The sequence below is a fragment of the Camelus bactrianus genome, chromosome 15, assembly GCF_048773025.1.
Source record: "Camelus bactrianus isolate YW-2024 breed Bactrian camel chromosome 15, ASM4877302v1, whole genome shotgun sequence".
NCBI lineage: Eukaryota > Metazoa > Chordata > Mammalia > Artiodactyla > Camelidae > Camelus > Camelus bactrianus.
In genome coordinates, this window is record NC_133553.1 from 47651554 (window position 1) to 47665271 (window position 13718).

Below are 13718 nucleotides of genomic sequence, written 5' to 3' on the forward strand. Positions count from 1 at the left end.
TTTCCTTAACCTTACCCATGACTTACTGTTTTTGCTTAGATGACCAAAATGTTTTCTTTCTTCTTTTCTTGAAAACAATTCTAGAATGTGTCTTAGTTTCATTTGTTCTGAGTTGATATTGTTAGGAACAGAGGTGTTCTATAGTTTCAAATCTGTTTTTTTTTTTTTTTTTTTACTTCAGGAGAGTTTTCTTCAATTAGATTTTTAATGTTTCTTCTCATCTCTTGCTATGATTTTCTTCCCTAGGATCTTTATTGTCTATACGTTGGACTTCATTGTCTATCTTTAATATGTGCCACTTTCCCTTAAATTCTTTTTTTTATCTCTCTATTTATCTTTTATTTTTAAAAATAAAAAAAAAATCCTCCTCTTCAGCTTCTATTCCTCTTAACACATAATCTACAGTGTTTATTAGCTCTAGATTAATCTTTAATCTTGAAATAATTTTTTTCCTTTCCTTCCTTAGATCTGTCACCTCATTTCTAATTATTTTCAAGTTTGATTTATGTAATTCTTTCAAATACTGTATTATTTTCTTGATGTCCTTTAGCTCATTTTCAAATAGTTTTGACAGTCTTGGTATGTTCTGTGAGCATATCTGAGTGCTTTCATTGCTATAAAGCAGACCTAAAAATATGGTTCACTTTTGGACACACTGAAAGGGAAAAACTATTTTCATGATATTGTGAAGACATTATTTCTCTCTTTTACTGTGTTGACATTTGCACTGATATTTCAAAGCAAGGATAGATAAAATTGCTAGCATTTTATCATGAATCAAGGCAATGGGAACACAATATACTAGTAGACATTTTATATACATTTTTTAAAAAGCCAGTTTCACTTAATGTCCTCAATGAAACAGGAAAAATTATTAACTTTATGAAATCTTATCCCTTGAGTACACATTTTGAAAAAATGTTCTGTGTGTGACAAAATGGGAAGTACACACAAAACACTAGTTGTATACTAGGGTATGATGGTTGTTTCCAGGAGGAATATTGCAACTGCTTGAATTGCTAACTTAACTAATCACTTAAAAAAAAAAAAAGGAACACCATCTTTACTTGAAAGAATGATTAACAGGTAAACTATGATTATTCAGAATTAGGCATCTTGTAGACATATTTTGAAAAGGAACTAAATGAACCTGAAACTTCAAGGAAAACAACTGACAGTACTTGTTGCCAATGATAAAATTTGAGTTTTCAAGTGAAAACTTGAATTTTGGAAAACTTGGATTTGCCACCATGAGCTGGCTTTAGAGCTCCCTAATACTTAAGGACTTTCAGGTGAGATTGGTGGTGAGATTTACAAGTGCAACATTTTGCTATTGTTTAATGAAATGTGTCAAACTTTGGAAGATCCACGTAATTCAGTGAACTGATCGTATCCAAATGATCAATGTATTATTACAAAGTTATGCATGGGTAAAAAATCCATTCAAAGACAAATCATTCCAAAGCAATCTTGACCAAAAAGAACAAAGCTGGAAGTAACACAGTCCCTGACTTCAGCCTATACCACAAAGCTACAGTAATCAAAACAGTATGGTACTGGTATAAAAACAGACACATAGATCAATGGAACAGAATAGAGACCCTAGAAATAAACCCACCCACTTATGGTCAATTAATCTACAACAAAGAAGGTAAGAACATATAAAATGGAGAAAATTTCTTTAGTAAATGGTGCTGGGAAAACTGGATAACTACATGCAAAAGAATGAAATTAGAACTTTTTTTTTTCACATCATGTTCAAAGATAAACTCAAAGCCCTAAATGTAAGATTAAAGATCAAAATGTAAGACCTGAAACCATAAAACTCCCAGAAGAGAACATAGGTAGAATACTCTTTGACATAAATTGTAGCAATATTTTTTTGGATCCATCTCCTAAGGCAAAAGAAACAAAAGCAAAATAAACAATTGGAACCTAATTAAACTTAAAAGCTTTTGCACAGCAAAGGAAATTACTGACAAAACAAAAAGACAACCTCCTGAATATGAGAAAATATTTGCAAATAATATGATAAATAAGGAGTTAATAGCCAAGATATATAAACAGCTCATACAATTCAATATTGAAAAAACAAACAACCTGATTAAAAAATGAACAAAAGATCTGAATAGAGATTTTTCCAAAGAAGATGTACCAACAGGCACATGAAAAAATGTTCAGCATCTCTAATCATCAGAGAAATGCAAGTCAAAACCACAATGAGATATGACCTAACACCTGTCAAAATGACTATCATCAAAAAGTCTACAAATTACAGCATTGTTTATAATACCTAAGATATGGAAGCAATCTAAGGGTCCATTAATGCATGAATGGATAAAGAAGATGTGTTGTATATATACACAATGGAATATTACTCAGCCATAAAAAGAATAAAATTCTGCCATTTGCAACAATGTGGATGGACCTAGAGGGTATTATGCTTAGTGAAATAAGTCAAAGACAGATACTCTGTTATTCACTTATATATTGAATCTAAAAAATAAAACAAATGAATGTATGCAACAAAACAGAAACAAAACAGACTCACAGATATGGAGAACAAACTAGTGGTTACAAGTGGGGAGAAGGAGGAGGGGAGGGGCAAAATAGGGTAATGGAATTAAGAGATAAAAACTACTATGTATAAAATAAAGAAATAACAAAGATATATTGTAAAGCATAGGGAAATATAGCCACTATTTTGTACAAACTTTGAATGGAATATAACCTATAAAAATATTGAATCACTATGCTGTATACCTGAAGTTAATATTTTAAATCAAATATACTTCAAAAAAAATTAAAAAACAAAAGCAAAGAAACAAAGATAAATGAATAGATTTTAATAGAACAAAGTTTGAAAAGTTTGTTGACAGAGTTTCATATTCCATGTTGCAACTAACTTTCCAGCAATTATCACTTATGATAGTTTGGCATAATATTAAAGAATAATACCCACAGTTATCTGAAAAGGCTATTAAGATACTCCTTCCTTTTCCAAGTATGTACTTATTTAAGACCAGGGTTTTTTTTCCCATATATTTCAACTAAAATGGCTCATCATTACAGATGGAATGCAGAAGCAGATATGAGACTCCAGCTGTCTTCCATTAAGCCCAACAGTAAAGAGATTTGTATACATGTAAAGCAATGCTATTCTTCTCATTAAATTACTTTTAGCATTTTGGAAAATGCAATGATTTTTCATAAAATATATTATTAATGTGAACATGTAATAGGTGAGTTATTTTCAAATGAATTAGTAAATGTTTTTAAATATAACTTAGTTTTAATTTTGAATAGGGTAAATATCCAAAGATACAACTCACATAAACAAAAGCTTTTGGGGAATCCTCACTATTTTTTAAGAGTATAAAGAGGTGCTGAGAACAAATGTTTGAGAACCACTGGACCATAAGATGTTACTCTATGTGTTTTTGTGTTTTTCTCTTTTATTGTGTGGAATTTTGAGTGTGTGGAATTTGACCTCAATCTTTTTCTATTGTTAATTTTTTAATGTGAAGCCAGTTTTCCTAAACTTTTGAAAGGAGGTATGGGTCAGGGTAACTTCAAAGAGCTCTCTCATCTGTTTTCGTGTAGCATTAAAAAATGTGGTGGCTTGTTTTTCTGAGATTTCCTTGGTCTGTATTCTTCCTTGCACTTGCTCGAGATATTTTTTTTTTTTCCTTCCTCCTCTGTTGACCCCATCTTGTTCAATTTTGATTCTAGTTTCAACAGCTTTTTCTCAGTGTGAGGCCTCTCCTGGACAGGAGCCTTAGTACGTTCCAGGGGTCAGATTGCTCCAGCTTCTAAAGTTCTCTCCGTGGACCCTTGACACAGCCCTGCTATATGATTAGGCAAAACTCCTCTCAGTTTCACCTGCTCCTCTCTAACCCTCCTTCATGCTTTCCAGTAAATATCTGTTGGCCATTTTGAGACCTTCTGTTTTCATGTTTGTCAGATACGCCATTGCTTCCTTTTGCTTTCTTCTGTGCAAGGTCTGTGACATCATGCAGGTTCTGTGGCTCTTAATGGTTTGTCCTTATCTGCTTGTATTTTTGGATTTGTGTGGATACCTAGCCAACTAGTTTCACTGTACTAAGTACCCATGAATGGGTATTTATTTTGCTACCTATTGCTCTGTCTGTTTTTAAGTTGGGGTTTAGGGAGATTAAAGAATTACACTGCAACCACTGTTAGCACATGGGAGAAACCTTTTCTTTTATTCGTCTGCACTCAATTAGTTGCTATTTTCAATTCCTTTGTAGCTAGAGTGTGCCCGAAAGGAAGGACAGAAAAGAAGAGTAGAAAGTTCAATTTTGACAGATAACTGTTATAAGCTGGCTACACATCCCCTAGGCCAGTTTTTTTTTTTTCTTTTTATTTTCTCATGGCCCCTTGTATAATTTTTTCAGAGTTTTCCAGCTGAAAACTTTCTGACAGCAAATCTAGAGATCTGGGCAATGAAGCCTATGCAGCCTCTGTACCCTTAGTCTCTAGTTTTCCCATTATACCCTCTCTGATGGTTTCTCATAATCCTCTCAAACTGCACTCTTGGCAATAATCAAAGAAGCTGATTCTCTCTCCCTCAAGGCTTACGTCTGGTTCAGGGGAAGAAACTCTGTCCCAATAAACACTGGAGGGCAGATCAATCCCCAAAAAGCTGCCTATGTTCTGCCACAGGAGCAGCTAATCTCTTGCCCATGAGATTGCTTAGATGGGACTAAGACCCCAGACAGCTGTGCTCCTCTCCCTCATCCCCAAAGCCCCCTCCTAACAGTAGCAGGGAACACAAGTCAAGCTTTTTAGGTACTCTGATTGAAACCTCTAGGACTAGATTTAGGATTAGGAGGTAACATTCCTCTCTCCCTTGGTAGAGAAGGAGAGTAGGAATCACAATTCAGCTATTTCCAAAGAAGGCCTCTTAACAATTTTCTCTCTTTAGTTTCCAACTTTTGACCCTTTTGTGCCCTCAAAGTGGGTGAAAGCTTAAAAAGTTATGTAATAAAGTATTGCCTTTTCCCTTTGTAAATTTTGCATAGTCCTTCCTTTGGAATACAGAATATAAAGTCTGATCATCTCACAGCTTGAGTTGAAACCTCAGTTTTAATGTAGTGTTACATTTTAATTTCCTCTACATTCTTAAATTATAGATATAGAGTTGAATTTAATATTCACTCCCAATATTTTCTCATAATATCTCCTTTCTTATTTCCAATCTTGTGGTTCTCTTTTCTATATCTTTCCTTTAATTACATTTGACAGAAATTTACCCATTTCATTAGTCTTTTTCAAATATTAAACTTTGAGGATTTATTTATATTTCCATAGCTTTTTTACATTTCAATAAGCTCAACCTTTGTATTAATTACCTCTTGTTACTTTCTTTGGGTTTTCTTGTTCTTTTACTACTTTCTTAAAAGTAAAATAATTTATTTTTGGTACTAGGCTATAAATTTTCCTCAGAATACAGTTTTAGCTATGATCCACTGGTTTTCCTATAAAGTAATCTCTTTTTCATTATTTCCTATATAATTTGTAATTTCAGATTTAATTTCCACTTTGGTAAGTAAAATTTCATATAAAAATAATGGAATAGACCTACTATATGACCCAGCAATCCCACTCCAGATTATATATCAAAACAAAACAAAACAAAAACAAAAACAGTAATTCAAAAAGATACATGCACCTGAATGTTCATAGCAGCATTATTTACAACAGCCAAGATATGGAAGCAAACTAAGTGTCCATCAATGGAAGAATAGATGAAGAAGATGTGGTATATATACAATGAAATACTACTCAGCCAGAAAAAAGAATGAAATTTTGCCATTTGCAGCAACATGGATGGACTTGGAGGGCATTATGCTAAGTGAATAAGTCAGACGAGAAAGACAAATACTGTATGATATCACTTATATGTGGAATCTAAAAAATAAAACAAAGTAGTAAATATAACAAAAAAGAAGCAGACTCACAGATTTAGAGAACAAACCAGTGGCTACCAGTGGGAAGAGGGAAGGGGGAGGGGCAATATAGGGATAGGGGAGTAAGAGGTACAAAACTGTTATGTATAAAATAATCTACAAGAATATATTGTGCAATATTGGAAAGATAGTCAATATTTTTTAATGACTATAAATGGAGTATAACCTTTAAAGATTGTGACCCACTATATTTTATACCTGAAACATATAATATTGTACAGCAACTATACTTTAATAAAAATATAAATTAAAAATTAATGGAGTATGAAATAAAAGCAATGCAGATGGGAAAAGACAACAAGAAGTGAATTTGACCCTCTAAATTTCAGAGCATAGCTAAATCAACAATTCCCTAAAAGGAAGAGATACATTTTAAAGAGAAGTAATGAATAAACTCTTGGATTGTTTAACAATCCAATTAATGAAAATGAGAAAATCATATGAACATACTAGAAAAAGGATTTATATTACTTTGTGATTTGGCAGAAAATACTAGGCAAAAAGTAATTATACAAACTCGTGTAAGCTTAACAATGAGGGGACTGATGACAAACTGGTTAATGAGTAACATCAGTTCAAAGAGAATTTAAAGTTCAGTCATTGAACAACAAAAATGGAAATGAACTGAAATCTCGATAGAGATTTCCCCAAATTTGACAACAATCCTGCAGTGTTACATGATAATACCAATATCATATTTAATGCTGAAGAAATTTTCTAAATCATCACTAATAAAGACAAATTTTGATCAACCATGCTAGAGTAAAAACTGAATTATCTTTCTATTTTCTCTATGGAAAATAATACTATAAAATCATGGTCATATGAAGGGTCAATTAAAGAACATGCAGTTAAAATATCGTAGAGGTGTGTCAGGCAGTTAATAAACATATTCTTATTTTATTATGTTATTTTTCTGCATTTTCTAACGTTTGTAAAATGTATTTGCTTTTAAAATTTTTACTTCATAATTTCTCCTTTTATTCTAAATAAATTTTCATGTTTATATCTAGTTTTATATTTATTATTATATGTATATTTAAAGAACTCCCCATCTCTTCCCCTCCACAACTTTATTTGCTTTAGGCTTCACAAAACTTGTTCGCCTAGAAGTTAGACTAATTCCAATTGTCCTGCTTCTCATTCAGATACATTCTGCTTATGCCAGCATATTTCGTAAGGGTAGTAGTGACAGTGCTTTCCATGTACTATGTGGGACAGGTTTTCCGAGGGATCTGAGGCTAAAGGTAACATCAGTTTCCAGGTTTCTTAGTGTGCTCCAAAGCATTATCTAAAAAAGATGAAATGCAAAATGGCTTGGGGGCCACTTGGCAGCCATTTGGAACACTAAAATCAAATTGAATCACTACCTTGCTTCTTGTATGCAATATATTCCAGATGGATCAAAAATTTAAACATAAAAGAATGAAGTCATAAAATACATAGGAGAATTCCTATATAATATCAATGCGGGAAAAGGCTTTTTAAGTTTGATGCAAATCCCAGAGGCCATAAAAGAAAGAATTGATACATTTTAATGAATAAAAATGAAAAAATTCAGCTTGCCAAAAATAATAAAGTTAAAAGACAAGTGACAAGTTGAGAAAAAAAATTTGTTTATAACTCATGTCCCATAGAATTTATTTCCTTAATATAAAAAGAGTCCCTACACATTAATAAGAAAAAGGATCAACAGCCTAATATAAAAATAGGCAAAGGGTATTAATGGATAGTTTATAGAGAAAAAAATACAGATGACTTATGAACATATGAAAAGTTGTTCAATCACCCTTATAATAAGAGAAACACAAATTAAAACTGACAATCATATTTGCAAAGATCCAAAAGTTTGTAAGACACTGTGTAGGTGAAAATATTAGGAAGCAGGAAAATTGTTGGTGCAAGTGTAAATTGACACAGCTTCTAGAAAGGGCAGATTAAATTAGACACAGCAACTTCATTTCTAGAAATTAATCACATAAATATGCCTACATTTGTAAATTGTTACAAGTAGAAAGGCATTCACTGCAGCACTGTTTCTAACAGCAAAATCTTGAAAGCAACATGTCTATCAAAAAGGAATTGGTTAAACACAATGGAGCCATAAAAAATAAGAGAGCAGCTCTATGCAGGTATCAAACCATCTTAAAGACCAATAAAAATGCAATGTTTAGGGTGGGACACTGACATTTAAATGTTGACAACTAATTACTAAGTATAAATAAAAGCATTTTTTATTGGAAAAAAAAATAAATGGATGTATTCAATGCTTACGGTTTCATGGACTATCTCTTAAAGATAGTGGTTGCCTCCATGAAGAAAATAGGGATAGGAGGGGGAAGGTGGATGGGAACACCTACTTTCATTACAAATTATTTTGCCCTTTTTGAATATTCTTCCATGTACCTATCTTACCTACTAAAATGCTACAATAATTTATTAAAAATGAGAGATGTCCTGTAACTAGGCTGATGAATATTTGAGCATTACTAGTTCTTTCCCTGAAGGCACATTACTGGATGCGTAGAGAAAAAGCAAGGTAGTCCAAGGCTTAAGTATAAGGTTATCCTTTGGGAATGAGATTATCACTCCACCAGTGATCTGTGAATGGTTGCTGAAAAGTTTCTGAAATATCCAAAATCTCAGTCAGGTTCCAGTTTCAGGAGAACACAAAAATTTAAAGTTGAAACCTATTTAGCTGTATTGCAGTTATTTGTTTACGGGAAGACTGAGCTGGTAGATGGGACCTGGTCAGCATGAGGATTAGAAAGGGAGGCCAAAGAGTACAGTTTGACAGTATTCATCTAGTACTGACTAAGGGAGAAGATGTGCTCGGGAGTGTAGAGTTGTGTGTTTTAGTTTTCCTATAAAAATAGCAACTGCTGTTTGATTTGGGGTTGGGGGGGTAATTAGGTATTGATTTATTTATTTTTACTGGGGATTGAACCCAGGACCTCATTCATGCTAAGCACACATTCCTCCACTGAGCTATCCCCTCCCCCTTGAGCTATACCCTCTTCCTGTAACTGCCATTTAAATGATCCTCGAGCAGTGGCTTTGGAGACAAGGCCTTTGGAAACAGATTTGGGCTCAGATACAGTTCTCTGGATCATCTGGGTGATTTTAGGCAAATACCAATTCTCTGAGCCTCAGTTTATGTATAGGTAAAATGGAGATAATAATCCTTTTTTGAGTGCTGCTGGGGATTAAAGAAAATAACAGAGAAAGTCTAGTACAGTGGTCACTATGTAGCTGGTGCTCACTGAATAGTAACTATTATTTTTATTTACAGCTTTCTTTTATAATCTCTACAGTTTAAGGTCCTAAAGATTGATTAACAACCGAAACAAATAAAATTGAATCAAATGTATAGCATCTTGTCATTAGCAAGATAAACATAGCCTCCTAGACAGGGTCTCTTAGAAGCTGAGAAAGGCTCCAGATCATTTTTTTCCTCTCTTTTGTTCTTTTATTTATTAATTTTTTAAGGATCTGGGCATATAAAGTAAGTGAAAAATTCCAAAACTGGGTTTCAAAAATTGTTTTAAATGCTCTTTACATTAAATGTATTTGTGTTATTCACATTAAAACTAATATTTGAAACATTAATGTATAGTGCACCACAGGCAAGACATGTGGTAGATGAAAGTTTTACGATGAATGTCTTTCTCTTTTAGTCATTGTGCATCTCTGAGACTGGATGGATGACCTCCTTTGATGAGAACATCAAAGTCTGTAGTTGAAGCTCTTTATGAATGTGAGAACCAGCCAAATGGCCGTCCTGAATCCCCAGCCCCAGTGAAAGGCCCTGTTCTAAGGAGTAAAGCAGAATAGACAGGCAAGCCCCTCTAATGGGCTGCAAAACTTAGGTGCATTTCTCTCTTCCAATTGCTCAGCATTTCTAACTTGCCAATGACAAAAGCCAGCATTTGTGTCTTGTGTCTTCATCTCAGTTGGCGTGACAGTCTTTAACACTAATCTGGGCAGGCTGCCACTTGGAAGCCTGGATAATACCCTTGTAATGCAGGGAAAACTCAATCCACTCACATTTCCCTGTATCATGGGGAGCTACTTCAGGCCAGTTAAAATCAAGAAATGATACAGTTAAAAGACTTTTCAGGAATCAGGAAATAGCTCCTAAATGGGGTCTTCAGTTGGATACCAAAGAGAAATGGCCCATTTTCTCCCTGGTTGAGTGAGTTTTTGCTGCTGACCTGTAAATTCTACACTATTTCAAAGTTACTGGCTGGGAAATTAATGGAAACTGAGCTGGGAATTTTTTTCTTTCTTACTCTTATGTGTGATGCCTTATTTAAAATAATTCAGACTCAAAGTGAATTTCTAGCAAATGGTGCTCTGGCTGCTATTAAATTTATTGATGGAGAATCCATCACCCCTGCTTTTTATGTATGATGTCGCTGATGTGGTGATTTTTTTTTTAAAGCTCCATGGTGAGACTTTCTTAAAATTCACCTCTTCCATTGCCCCATAGTGTTATAAGGGACTTCAGGTTAAGATACTATTTAGCAAATTAATTTACCATGTTAAGATTTTTACAGCAAAGTTTTGCAAAACCATTAAGTAAACCACACTTATTTTTTATATATTGGGAATTTTTGATGTGCTAAGATATTATATAAATTGGTTATTTATCTTGATGAAAGCCAGATAAATAAATGTTCCTATTGTGCCTAATAACTCAAATCTTTGCTTTCACAAGGCCAGAGCAAGGCTGAAAGGAAATTCATCTCAAAGCTATTAAGAAAAGCCAGATAGAAAGGGAGCATAAAAATAAAATGAACTATGGTGAAAGGGCCAGACCCTCTTCCAGACTGCTCTACATCATCTCAGTTACCTAGATGGAACAAAGATTTAGAGTTCTAAACAGAACTCAAGAATAGAAAGAAATGATGTGGGATGGTCTGAGAAAGGAATCAATCTATCCTGTGTTCATGAGACACAGGGAGAAAAAGAAATCATTTGACAAAAAAGTCTCAACACCCTAAACCAGAAATAACATGTCCCACCCCAAAACTGCCACCATAGCCCCCATTTGAATACACCTCAAAAGCAGCCCTTGTTTCCATCGCTCAGTTTCCTGCCCAGGCTTGCATGGGGACAAAACAAAGGAAGTGAAGAAACCACCTGGGTGCCTCCTCCCTAGTACTCAGGGGATTGGTTGATTCTAACTTTTAAGTTGTCACTGAAGCCACTGATGGCCAAACTACAAAGAAATTGTGACCAGCAATTTGGACCTTGAGGGTTTCCTTTAATAACCCACCTTGGGTGAATTTTCTTTTAAAGTTCCTACAACTGCACAGCCCAGAGCTTGATGTCACTTTGCCCCCTGCATCATCTGTTAGATGCCTGCATGCCTTACCTTTCCATCAAGTTGGAGGACCTTGAGAATTCCTGGAAAACCTAGGTTTATATTCTCACCTACCTAATGCAATTTCCTCAGCTGCAACGTTTTCCTCATTTTTCTGGGTCCCGATCCTGTCCATCCCTCAAAGACCAGCTAAGGCTATTTCCAATTTGAGAAACTTTTTGTAGCAGTATTAGTCATGCTTTGTGGCCACTTCTTCCTATGTTTGGAGAACCCCCTGATAAGGCACTCTCCACTCTCTCCTACAACCCTGACAATGCTGGGTGCTCACTTTCCCATTGCAGCTGCATTGTGGCCATGTGACCTAGACTCTCCCAGTGAAATGCTCGCAACCTCAAATTAGTCACGAGAAGAAGCAGGGACCATGCAGAATTCATTCTGGTGGCCAGTGGGGGCTGCAGCATTATCAGATGACCTGGCTGCCAGAGGCAGGAACGGCTGTGGTCCCTGTAGCTTAATTCTGTGTTGGTCATGTCCTCTGGGCAAGCAATACAGCCTGTGTCCAGCAGCAATGGCTGTGACGTCTTTACCATTACAGTTGCCTGAATAATCTGGAGCATTTTTTCCTGCTTGCGCAACCTCTGAGTCTAGTTCTCCAGCCTCCCAGAGATTCTGTAAACTACCCACTAGTTTTTTTAAACAGTTTTATTGAGATGTAATTCACATGCCATACAATTCGCCCATTTAAAATGTACAACTCAATGTTTTAAAACAAATTCACAGGACTGTGCAGTGATCACCACAATCTAATTTTAGGGCATTTTTGTCCTCAAAAAATAAACCTCATACCCATTATCTGTCACATTCCATTCCTCCCCCTACTTCCAGATGTAGACAACCACTTACCTGTTTTGTGTCTAGACTTCCCTATCCTGGGCATTTCATATAAATGCAATCATACAACATGTGATTTCTTGGGATTGGCTTTTTTCACTTAGCATTCCATCTTCAAGATTCATCCATGTTGTAGCATGTATAGATAATTCATTCCTTTTTATTGTTGAATAATATTCCATTGTTTGGATATCCCATATTTTATTTACTTACTCATCTACTGATGGATATTTGGGTTGTTTCTACTTTCTAGCTGTTATGAATAATGACTTTATGAACATTCATGTGCAAATTTTTATGTAGATGTTATATCTTCATTTCTCTTGGGTATATGCTTGGGACTGGAATTGCTGGTATGGTAACCATGGTAATTATGATTAACCTTTTCAGGAACTGTTAAACTGTTTTCTAGAGTAGCTGCACCATTTTGCAATGTGTGAAGGTTTCAGTTTCTTCACATCTTTGCTGAATAATCTTTGTTATTGTCTGTCTTTTTTATCATAGCCATTCTAGTGATTCTAGTGAGTATAAAGTGATATCCCATTGTGGTTTTGCCTATTAGCTGTTAAATGAATTCTTTTTTAAATTGAAGTATAACCAGTTTACAATGTTGTGTTAATTTTTGGTGTACAGCATAGTGATTCAGTTATATATATACATACATATTCCTATGTATATATGTATATATACATACATATTCCTTTTCATATTTTTTTCATGTTAAATAAATTCTTTTGCTTAAATCTAGCTTCTTGTAAGTAGAACAATGATTTATCCATTCTTTATTCAGCCCACACTGGCCAGTCTTTATCTCTGATTTGTACTATACAATTCAGCATTTGTCCATTTTCTAGATGTAAGATCCTTTTCTCCTCTCCCGGGTTGTAAGCCACTGGAGTCAGAAAGCCTATCACCTGCTTCTGTGTCTCTCCTGTAGTGCCTACCACTGAGCTTGCCACTTATGAAGCTTTAAGCACATACTTGTTAATTGGAATATTGTTGATTGGTTCGCCAAAACAGTTCCTTGTTTATCATACAATTCAGGAAATGTATCTTTCATTCTCTCATTAAGCAGACTCCATCAAGTAGACATGTAGCAGGTGCTGGGTACATGGATTTTGAAGACTTGCTCAGATTTGGGTTCTAATTCTATCTCTGCTGATTATTACCTATGAGACTCAAGGGCCAGTTAATCAACCTCTCTGAGTTTTGGCTATCCTATTTACAAAGAGAGATAATAACAGATATCTCAAATAAGTGTTATGAGGGTTAAACTACATCCTGTGTGTAAAACAATAGAACAGTGATGCATGGAAACCGTTCAATAAATATCAGTTTCCTCTGCCCCCGAGCATTACCTTCCAACTCCCTCTCCCAATAATCTGGCTTAGAGATGCATCCTGGTTATGTTTGCTGTTTTATAATTTTGTCAGGAAGCTGGAACAAGTCTGCTGCTTACATGACTTAAGTAATGTTCTTGCAGATGAGTATTATGTTGTGGGACT

General features: G+C 34.8%; 1 long non-coding RNA gene across 1 annotated transcript in view; it reads right to left on the reverse strand.

The window, feature by feature from the left end:
* The window catches only part of LOC105079040 (uncharacterized), a 281377-nt gene that overhangs the window by 60000 nt on the left and 207659 nt on the right, over nucleotides 1–13718 (reverse strand). The gene's annotated exons all lie outside the window — the stretch shown is intronic.